This window comes from Eleginops maclovinus, chromosome 7, assembly GCF_036324505.1.
Source record: "Eleginops maclovinus isolate JMC-PN-2008 ecotype Puerto Natales chromosome 7, JC_Emac_rtc_rv5, whole genome shotgun sequence".
Classification (NCBI taxonomy): domain Eukaryota; kingdom Metazoa; phylum Chordata; class Actinopteri; order Perciformes; family Eleginopidae; genus Eleginops; species Eleginops maclovinus.
Genome location: NC_086355.1, coordinates 13,200,535 through 13,211,657, shown reverse-complemented (window position 1 = coordinate 13,211,657; position 11,123 = coordinate 13,200,535). Strand labels below are relative to the sequence as shown.

General features: G+C 37.8%; 1 protein-coding gene across 1 annotated transcript in view; it reads left to right on the top strand.

The window, feature by feature from the left end:
- The first annotated feature begins 2,629 nt into the window (after positions 1-2,629).
- LOC134867711 (bromodomain adjacent to zinc finger domain protein 2B-like) overlaps positions 2,630-11,123 on the top strand; it is a 43,042-nt gene continuing 34,548 nt past the window's right edge. The window contains 2 exon segments of the mRNA XM_063888491.1: positions 2,630-2,785; positions 8,734-8,777. The gene's annotated coding sequence lies outside the window, so the exon portion shown is untranslated.

Below are 11,123 nucleotides of genomic sequence, written 5' to 3'. Positions count from 1 at the left end.
CACACACACACACACACACACACACACACACACACACACACACCTCACATAGATGCAAACTTACGTGACCAAAGTACCCAGTTTTTAGCTCACACTGTGCCATTTTCTAAATCAAATGCATGTACAGTGCTGTAAGGCTTTGGTGTTAGAGGGATCAGAGCATTGTGTGCTGACACGATTAAAATCTGCATTATTCAAATATGTCAGGAGGGAAAAAAATCAATGACAGGGAGTCCAACTCCTTTGCCTTACGGGAACACTGAGCTTTCTTTGGACTGATAGAAAAATAATAATTAAAAACAAAAGCACCATCTTAATTTGTTTTCCATCAGCCTCTAGAGGGATCATCTTTGCTGTGACTTTGGTATCTCATTATACTTTCTAATCAAGACTCTTTAAAAATCCCTTTAAAAGGAGACTGTTTGCCCTTCCCCCAGCATGCTGCTGCATTGCAGCCATCGACTGCGATTTAGTATGTTACAAGTGACCAAGGTAGGCTGACATTTTGAGTGTGCAATGTGAAAAACCTTGGTCGGGAAAGGCTTTTGGAAGTGACGCTGCCCTGATCCCTCTCATCGCTCATTCACTCTGATGAAAATGTGTCCAATATAATTAAAAAGACAGTTATCCTGTGGCTTCAGGTGACACATTTATCAAACTGTTTTTTTCCCCCATTTGACCATGTGTGTTCTTCCAGCCACGCGTGTGTTTCACTCAGTCCAGTCAGTAGCTCCTTTGACTGTGACTGCAGCATCTAAAATGACACAAAATGAAAAGGGGGGATGGAGAAAAATCAATGAACACAAGGGGTGGTGAACAGGCATCCGTTTTAAATTGTTATTTGTAAAAATAGATATATTTCTTCAGCTGTATATTGTTGTGTGCCTTAATTACTGTATCTAATGAGCTTGACATCATGTCCAATGTGCTTTTGCTAAAGATGGCATACATTTGAATCCACTAAAACAAACACTCTTTCATGCAGAACAACATCATGCAACATAATCTTATTACAAGTGACTTTGCTTTACTCATCCAGAACAATTATACACAGAAATCTCATTACCATTATTCTGACCTTACACAACGCAAATGTTTCATTCTATAACAATTCCTTGCAATTGCTTTATTTATAATTTGTGTTATTTAATCACAGATCTACACAATTAAATCAGTCCACATAAGTGATACAGTTTGATACTGTTTTTTGTTGTTTGTCGGTGAGTTTAATGATAAAATACACCTAATTTCCTGTTGCAGATTGTATGCTTGCTTAACGATGAGGAAAAAAGGCAGATGGTTGTGAAACTGATGTCACTTTATTTGAAGAACAGGATGTATTGCAATGCCTTGTTAATGGATTTTTTTTACAGGTTTTTAAACGTTTGGCCTTGATTGGATCTTTAATCCAAGCAGTTTACACTTTTTAAACAAACTACTATCCCTTAAAAAAGGAAAAAGATTTAACGCTGCTCCCTTTAAGACTGTCACAGATCTCCTGTTTTCACTTTTTAAATTGCTCTTATTTAGTATTTCTCCTTTTTTAGTTTGTATTTACTTATTGCACACACCTTTTATTCTTACTGCTATTGCATGTTCATGTTATACTTTTACACTGTATTGCATTTGATGTTGGATGAGTCTGCTTTGATGTAGTCTTACATAGCAAGACCTGTCTTCGCAGAGCTGTGTCAGTGTTTTGATGTGTCTGTTTTGTGTAATGCTGCAATCTAAATGTTGACTGGGAACAATAAGACTGACCTGAACTGCTGCGTCCACTGAAGTGATACCAACTAAAGCACCATTAAAACTTCAAAGTGTAAAGACATTATTTATTTATTAGTCAGTCTTTCAGATGAACCTATACTCTACAGTATGTGCTAACCGCTTTGTCAGAAATGCAATGCTCCTCACCAGCCTCCTTCTGTTATTTATAACAAAACAGACTATTAATGTCTGCACAATAATGTAATGTCCCATGCAATAGACAACTACAAGTTACATATTTAGGTTATTAACACAACATATAGAATTAGATGTGCCTTTTCCAGCTGCAATATAAAAGTGATGAACACATTAATCCATCAAAAACTATAATCCAATACCAAAAAATGTGTTAGTCTAAAATATTTTGCATATTGACTACTTAATAATTAATACTTCTGATGCTTTAAGTATATTTTGATGCTTACTATTTTGTAGCCTATACTTAAATAACACTTTGAAGTCAGGACTTTAACTTGTAATAGTTGCTTAAAGTGTGGTATTACTATACCCAAAGATGTAACTTCTTCGTCCAATACTGCCAAAGACTGATGAGCAGTGTAATGATTATAGGGAAATAATATATCCTTATTCAATACCGTTTTGACAATGCCTGCATCATCATCAAATGGGAGTTACGATTTCATTTAAGGTCAACGATTACATTTACAGGGCATCAGTTGCACGCCTGATACAGATGTGAGGAGTGTATTCGCTGATGATGACAGTTTGTGCACTTGCTGGCTGCAGTTTTTGGGGAACAAAAGTTTGCATTGTAGGAGCGTTAAGCTGACGTCACTTGTCTTGAGTTGCTCCGAGTGAAGCGGAGCAGAGTCTCTTCAATCTGCGACCAGAGAGCAACACACTCAGTCACACTCCCATCCGGACCCAACTATACACAGACCGATTTCTCCCTTCATGTCCGTTTAACATCCCAAAAACTCCACACAACTGGGAACTAAATTATCACCTTGTTTCGCTTTTTTTCTTTTAAAGGATTACATCGAATTTCGGAGATGAGGTGAGTTTAATTGTCTGTGTTTTGCCACCATAGCATGCTAGGCGTTTGTCACCAACGTCTGTTGAGTTAATGTGTTATTTCACAGATTTCTGTCGCCTGGGCTAACAGATAAACTAACGTTGTTTTTCAAGCTATACCAGTAGCCCCTCCCCTCCCCACTCACTCATCACAACTCATAATGTTTTTTTATTGGGGGGGGGGGGGGAGGGCATCATGAAGGAATTATGCTTAGGGCACCAAAATGGCTAGCAGCGGCACTGCCAGTAGCATCCTTTCCTACACTTGTCTCATTGAAGCGTTATCGACTCCGTGAGTTGAATTCAACGCGGCTATTTAGGGGGAAAAAAGTTCACGTCAAAGTAGATTCACAGTTTTCGGATGTTTCTGATCCAAACTTTGTTCGGAAGGTAACTGTTCTCATGTTGCACTTGTAACCTGGTCACAAGGAGAGTGTTCGGACGTAGATAAACTAACGTTAACATGTCACCGGTACTTGGCTCAGGCTGCTCAGTCTTGTCATTACCTTGCAGCATGGATCTTGCCTTTGTTGCCAGCTAGTCCACTCTGCGGATCCACCGTCTGTCCGAAAACGTTAACAGGACAGGATGATAAAAACATGTCTTTAAGTTAGATTCTCGCACATATGGATTTTTAAGCTCAAAGCAAGTCTTTGTAGGAGTGCATCATAAAGTATGGTATGGTTTAGGCTAATGCTTGTGGTGGAAGCTTCGTGTGACAACATTTCATAAAAAGGGCAAATAACTGGATACAACACAGGTGGGTTTTGTAAATGTTTTATCTTAACATCAAATTATGTGTTGTGAGTGTTTATAAGGGGGCTGCCCGCCGGTCCAGTCCCCCCCATCTTTTCTTTTTGTTGCTTCTTCCTATAAGGAGACCGCAGCTAATGCTGCAGCTGGGGTGTGGGCTGAAATTTACCCTTTGAGATTATGACAATACCCTCCATTTTTCTGCTTTCATATTAACAACAAGGCATTCGCCATCTTGGGGTATTTAAATGAGATTAGCGCTGTCTATTTCAACTGTGTTTATCTGGAACAAAGTTATGAAACTTGGGAAGGAGGAAACATCTGAATAATACAACCTTTATTTTTGTTGAGTTGAAAGTGAAAGAAGTGTTTTAATCAAACAATTGTAATAAGTGGGGTTTGGAGTTTTGAGATGTCATAACTGATTGAGTATGAAACTACAATCCAACCACTTTCCTCTTCCTGTGATGACATGTCACATGTTGGCTTAGTTTAAGTAATTCAGTTTTAAACTTTGTACTGACAGTAGACACATAATCAGAACAACTCTTTCTTATTGCTGGGCGAACTTCCCTTGCTACACTTCCTCTAAATTTAAAACATCTATACAGTATATTTGAATAACAAAATGTACCTCTGTCAATTCTAAACACACAGGCCACAAAGCAAGTACATGACAACATTAAAATTGCAACATTAAGGACAACTATATAGCATGTTACAACTTATTCTACCTTGAATTAATTAAAACCATGCTTGAGAAAGGTAAACATCTTTTCACTACATACATCTTTACTTTTACAGTTAGTAAAAAACAGGTGTAACTAATAACATTAATGATGGCTTTGTTGTTGTTTCAGGTGTCCCAATGACAGTGAGCCAGCATTCACAACAAGAGAGCTGAAGCTTTTAGCAACTACAAGGAATTCAGTCATTCTTGATTTTATTATTTAACCTGGGATTTTTTTACACTGTGACATATAAATATTCCCATGGAAAAAGGACTGTACTTTGTGAAAATCTGCAAATTAACTTGTAATGGACACTTTCCAACTGTGTCCTGCCAGCATCGAGGAGTGGTGTGTGATGCTTTGAGCACAATTGGGCTCATACAACGCATAAATCGTGTTTTGTTGCTGTACAGTTACCTTGCTTAATTTTAGACTATTTTGGCAGACATCTTTTGTTTGCTGCACAGTTGAGCCGACTTGCCTTTACAGACATAATTGATAGTAATAAAATCCAGTGTGCCCTTTGCACACACAGTCCTAAGTGAAATGGCAGTAAACATTTTCCTGGTAAAGTCCATCATTTAAATGGCCTCAGTAGCCAAGGCAGCGAGATAAATCAGATCACATCCTTGATGTGTTATGCATGCATCCAGTAACTGCCAATGAATCAAAACACAGGTAGAAGGTCACTAAATTTGCCTCATATTTATTCAGAGCTCATGTCCTTGAAAACCTCTGCAGAGAGAACAATGTTGTGATGCTGTTTTCTTGGATTCTAATATGCAAGTCAGCAGCTTGGCCTTTGAATGATAAAACAAGATTGCATAGTTTTATATTTTCTAGTCTCAAACTATAATTGCTAAATTGCTATTTGTTGTTTAACTTCAAACTCTTAATTCCTATAGCAATACATCACATATTGCAGCTTTAGTAGAGTTGTGTGTGTCAGGTCTAGACAGTAGTGTAGATTAAGTGGTTTTAAATCTTTTCCCAGTTTAAGAGAAGCTGTGAAATTTACAATTGGTAGTGCTTTGCTGAGCAGTGCTCAACATTTTGAGTGGGAATCACAAACAATTTCTGTAGCCCCTCTTGTTGTTACATAATATGAGGAGCTCCCCTCTTTATGGTCCTTGGTTCTTTTAAAAGTGCCCCTTTTACCGTTGGCCTTTTTGAAAGGACCCAAGGGAGAAAGAAAGGACTGCTAATAATTGTGTTTTCTCCCATTTTCGGCCTGTCTCTCCTATTCTTACCCTTTCCACAAGTTTGCACTCATTAATCAAAGATTCTGGCCTCCTGCTGAAGGCTGGGCAGGTTCATCAATTTGGCAGCCAGCTTGCTGTAAGGAACAGTGGCGCGGAACTTAACACACAAGCATAAATAAATCTATGGTCTTTATATGCAAACCCTGAAGGTTAATGCTGTATAATTCAATGTACCCTCTTTGTCTGCTGTGATTGATGTTTTTAAACATGTAAGGCTTGACGGGAGTCCCTTTTTGTAGGTCAGTGTTGACACTTTATGATTGGGTGAGCTTGGGGGGACCGGCACGAGGGAGGTAGATTATTAGGAATATGTCAGGGAGATTACTGTTTTTCACTCATCTTCCTGATCTATTTTCTCTCCGCCCGGAGATGCTTTTCGTAGTGCTTTATTTAAACCAATGATGTCCCTGAGATTGAGGTCTCCCTGCTGTGTAGAGGGGGCTGGTGTTTAAAATACAAGTGGTCTTGTGAAGTCTTTTTGCTTGTTTGTTTTAGTATTTGTGCCTATTTTCCTGCAGGAATTGTAGGCCAGTGGATAGCCAGTCTTTCTCAATCGGATAGTTACAGGACTAATACAAACCTTTCATCCATTTTTTGTGCTAAACCATTTCACCCTTAAACAAAGACTGCCTTACAACCCCCTTTTTATTGATCCTCGTCCATTCAAATCTGGTCACTGCTGCCCTAAACACTTCCCACTTGAACTGCGCTCGGCAGGCTGCTGCAGCCACATTTAAATATTACATTTTCACTCAACATTGGCAGGTCTGATAAAAGACAAAAGAAAAAAACGTTTGTATCAGCAAAGGCCAAAATCTAGTTTTTAGTGAAACATTCAATTCCACTCAACATGATGAGACAGTGCAGTCAGTGGGAATGCGTCTTTGGATGTCACAATATGATATCAACTCTACAAAGTACATCATAACAATAATCAAGCTCCACTTTGATCCCATTGGTTTTAATGATGGGAATTGTATTGCCCAGAGAGTGCAGCAGAATTATATTGCAAAATTGACCTTTTAAATGTACTGTAACAAAAAAAAGTTTCATACATAACCTGATTTAGTTCATCAGAGCTGAGAGATTGAGATTAAATAGTGCAGAACAGATATAACTAACACAATGTTCTGCCTGACCTCAATAGCAAGCCGAGACCCTCAAATCATGTAATGCAAAGACTGTCAAGGAGACTATAAACAAGCGCTTTTTGATACCCACCTAACTGTCATATATTCCTCGTCATGACCAAAAGCTTCTTCAGTGCCAGATAGATGTACAGCTGAGTAACCTGAGAGCCTTGTAGTTGTTCAAAGGCTGGTTGCAACAACCAATTATTTGAAACTAGAGAGTGACCTTCTCTCCTCTTGATACTGAATGAAACATGCAAGTGTAGAAGACAGTTATCTTTTTGACACTGGTATTCACACTACAAAATGACACAGATGGAACAGTAAGGTGACCCGCATCTAGATGACGCACAACAAGTGTGGCTGCTGCTGTCGTGACAGCATGGAGGTCATACTTAAGTTGGGAGAGATCCAGTGTTTACTGTTCATATTTAGAGCTGATTAACAAAGCATAAAGAGTGAGGGTTAAAACATTTCTGTCCGAAAATACATGTTATTTAATACTTTTGACCTTTTTTTGTGTTGCGTCGAGACATTTAAATGGATACGTTTTTGTTCATTGCATCTGTCTTTGTAGGTCTTTGATCAAACCCAGTTTTGAAAATGTGTGGGCAATTATTAGGTTTGAGTGAATTTATTTTAAGAAGATGTATTTTGTCCCAGGAGACAGGTGCACTTGTATTAAAAGTTCTTCAAATCAGACTTATCTTGTGGAACATGAAGCACAAGCCAGTCACTTCAGCATGTACTGTATGTCTGATGAAGCCTATCAGAGTGACAAACCAATTCTGGTTCCAGTATGAATATAAAAATACTATTGAGTATTTATGTCTTTCTAAGAGAGAAAACCAGCAAACCTTTCATATAAAATACAATGATGTTTGCCATACACATAATAAATCTCAAGGCAAGGTGATTGACTTGAGTCCACAAGCTGAAGAGTTGGAGAGGCATCAGCAATATACAGTAATGTGTGTCAGCAGGTAATAGTCACTTGCGTTTTAACAAGTACCTTTTGCCTGGCAAGGTAGTTTTTTTATTCAATTACTATCTTACTTCTGGTTAGTGGTAATTTACGAAATTCTTGTTATGTGAAAATAGCTTGTGTAACTTTGAGAAAAAACAAAATCATGCACACAGCCTTTTGCACTCAATGAACACCACTCCATCCATTTACTCTTATCAGGTGGAATCTAGAACCAAAACAGTGTTGACAAAGCGAGTTCAAAATTGTTCTTGGCAGTGTTGGTGTTTGCCAATTCATGTTTTATTGTCATAAGTAAGAGACTTAGTTGGATTCAAATTCCTTTCAAAATAAATCCACAAACCTCCGCGTGGCAATAACTCACTTTCTTATTCTCTGTCGTTAGTTTGTGGTTCTATACTTCAATGGTAAGGCCATGACTTTAAACTCCCATGTTTGTGAGACACCTTAAAGTCAGTGAATCTGAGTGATGATGTATGAAGACTTAAAAGGATCGAAGTGATTCAGGATCCATTTCCTTTACATTCCCAACTAAATGAACCCAGATGGTATTGCATAAAGAGTATGCATGTGGTGTCTGGTCAGAAATGTTTGCTGTGCCTCACTTTATATGTGTTAAGTTATAAAATATCTTGACCACGAGAGCAGCTTTGTCAAAGTGAACATTAAGAATGAATGTTGCTTTGTCTATACACATTTTAAATCTGAAATTTCTATAGCAGGATATGACTGCAAAGTATGTTTTTAAGACATGAAAGGCATTTTTTGATACACTTTCCTAAGGTCATCGGATTTCTGCAAAATCAAATGTAGCTACCCTTGTTACTCTTACTTAACCATAATCCAATTTGCTCAGTGTTTTTTTCTATGTCCCATTGCCCTATGGTTTTTTCTCTCTGAGCAGCAGTTTGATTTTCTGCTGATGTTTAGAATGGATAACTCATCTCCCCTCGGGGTGCACATTACCATTTTTATTTTATTTTCAAAGAGCTTTCAGATAGGAACTATGCTGGATGAGTAAATCGATAAAATCAAGCTATAAATCTGACTGCTGTTGTCTCGTGTTTCAGGTGCAGAACAGTGATGTCACAGAACTGAAGACAGTCTTATACAAGTAAGTGTTTGGTTACATCAGCTGCCCATTGTCCATCTCTGCCTCGATGCTCTTTGAAGTGCCTCCTTTGATATTGCAAGGGGAAAAACAGTTTGCTTTGTTAAATTGGAAAAGTAACTCATGAATGGTAATGACTAAGGTAAGGTAGGGACTAAGCAGAACACCTCATTTTAAAACACTTTTTGGGCAAAGGATTAGAATTTCCAATTAGGTTGAGATTTAACAAAGTCCTCCTTTATGAAATTAGTTTGTGCTGCATTACGCTGTGCTCTCATTTTGTGTGTATCTAATTAATTCCTGTCTTTCTTAGAATTGGAGTGTCAACGCTTCATAACATATTTAAATCTCTTGGGAGGAAAAAATAAAACTTTTTTGGCTTAGGGGTGTATTAAGATAAATTACTGTGAGCCAAACAGGGGTAATTGGTGAGGCTGGAGCTTTTGTTTGGCTTTGTTTTCAAATTTCCCTAAGACAGAGATGTTGAGTATATCAAATGAGCTCTATAAGGAAGTGTGACGTGTTTTTTGTCCGAATGCCATACTTGCTGCCAAATTAGGAGAGTGTTAATTTGCAGGCTTGCAAGTGCAGTTAATTTTTCTCTGTTGTACATGCTCCATCGTGGAGTCCGTGTTAATTAATGAGAGGTATTTATCATGAAACTGTTGGACTATATGAAGATAATTGCACTTTAATTTAGTTCACACTAAATCAACACAGGTGTACAGTACACAAACCTGAGATCAATCATGCTGCAAGTGAAATATCTTTGACGAGAAACACTTTTATTTAATTGTATTTCAGGAAAATCAGATATAGTTTAGTGAACAATGCTATAGTTTCTAGAAAGATGTGTGCTCACTTTTTGCTTGGATAGAATTCTAATCTTTCCTTGTTGCGTCTTCATCACTCTGACTCCTCTTTTGCTTCTCAGCTCTTTTTAACATTAAGTGAAATCCTAAAAATGAGGGAAACTGGCCACTTACACTTTTTATGAGGCAAAGAATGCTGAAAATGTGCCATGAAATTGATGGCATGTACACGGCCACCTCATGATCTAGAGGAAAATGTCTCCTTCTGTTTATGTGACTGACCCTGGAAAGAGACAGGTCATCTGTAGCGCTGCAGACAAACCGAGTCGAAATGGCAATGGCAAAATGAGCCTGCCCACAGGAATAGTACCCACCTTTTTATCTGTGTGTAGTAGAAGACCTCAAGGATTTATTATTGCAGTTATGAATAACCTTCAGCTTACCTGCAGACTCAAACAGAAAGTTTCAGAAACGTTGGCTAGCATGGTAAGTTTTTAGTCAGCCATTGTTATGGTTGCCAAAAGATGACACGATGATATTTAAACGTATCATTACCTTCCTCTCACAAAACTATGATTATTGATGCTTTGTTTATGTTTACTTCAACAAAGAGTTTGGCCATTTAGACAACATCAAATATCCATTCAATAATTTGGGTTCAAATACCTCAATATTATTACAACAACAATATTGTAGAGCTCCTATTCGGGCTTTTATTACAAAATTACACTTTTAAAAAACCCAGTTGTATATAACGTTTAAGTCGATGAAAGCTAATAATAGAACAGCTCTAGCCGTCTGGAAAGTTGACATACCTCTACTGTGATGTAGCCTTTAATCCCGGTAAAGACACTTGTGCTAAATCACAACAATAACAAGGGATTTCTTTAAAAAAGTAAAGCAAGAACTGGTGATGAAAGTAACATGGAACAGAATAAGATTGTAACATGTGAGAGCAGTGTTATGATTCCAACAATATGTCCCTACCTGATTTCCTCTCAAAACAATATTCAGTTTTCTTGTTGGTTTTCTTAGTTCAACCCTCCCGAGCAATGTTTTCAACTGAACCACAATAGAGAGACAGAACACACGTATACAGAGAGGGCTAGACTAACTTTAAACAAGAAAAAATGCATTTAAATCTGTGCTTTATTGTACCTCGTAGTGGCAGCTGCTTTAGAGCAAGAGCCAGGCCATGCTGCCATTCATTGCTATACCACTTCAACACAAAGGAGATACAAAGCACACAAAGGGCATGTCTGGCCCCAGACAAAGCAGACGTGGCTGTTTTTCAAACAATATTTTAACAGAGACAAAGTGAAGCAGGACATGTTCCCTAACTTTCCTTGCACTGTTGAAATGTCAAGTGAATTCTAATCCAGTAAAAAAATTTAATGTTTTACAGTTTTTGTTTTTAATGAATGATTAGTTTGCTTTGAAATTGGAATAATACAATTATCTCTTTTTATTTTTAAGTAGTTTACACAAGGTTGACATGAGTTGGTAGGGTTTTGTCGAGTCACATTATCGATATATC